Source organism: Eulemur rufifrons, chromosome 29, assembly GCF_041146395.1.
Source record: "Eulemur rufifrons isolate Redbay chromosome 29, OSU_ERuf_1, whole genome shotgun sequence".
Lineage (NCBI taxonomy): Eukaryota > Metazoa > Chordata > Mammalia > Primates > Lemuridae > Eulemur > Eulemur rufifrons.
In genome coordinates this window covers 86,750,828-86,751,469 of record NC_091011.1, presented here as the reverse complement: position 1 = coordinate 86,751,469, position 642 = coordinate 86,750,828, and positions in this window count along the sequence as shown.

The following is a 642-nucleotide window of genomic DNA, read 5'->3' as shown; positions in this document are numbered from 1 at the left end:
AACTTTTACATTTTGGAACTTGGACGATGTGCCTGTCCAGACTCCAGCTTTAGCACTGGGGTAGGTTTGTTAGATGCTTCCTGTGGCCTTCAGTTAAGTCCGGCAAAAAGGAAATAAGCTTTGGTTCAAGCTGGAGGTGCAGAAGGCAAAGAGGGAAGAGAACGTGGCCTTATTAAGAGAGTCTGATTTGCTTTGGACAACCAATGACTGCTGAATCAAGTGATCGTGTGCCTTGCAAAAGGAGAATTCTACTGCAAGCCAGTCAGTGTTAGTAAATGCAGGGAGGGCAGCCTGAGCACAAGCTGAGACCCTCAACAGTCCAGAGAAAGAGAGAACTCCCTACATAGCATAGCTCTTGCCAGAGGAGATATTACCCACCATAAACAGCCTTTTCCCAAAATGCTGCTTGGGATAGGGAGGGTAAGCCTATCCGCTGGGCATCACCCTCTCAGCCCATTTCTCATGAATGGGAGGCAGAGACTAGGGTGGAAGAAGTTAAGTGAGAACTCGGGGATTTGGTATCTACAGGCAGAAACATGAAGGCTACAGTTCAGATGCAGGGAGGGTTCAAATTCAAGGACCAGACATTAAAGTTACCAGTGGAAGTCTGAAATTTTGAGAGTTCTGAGAAATACCAAGTCC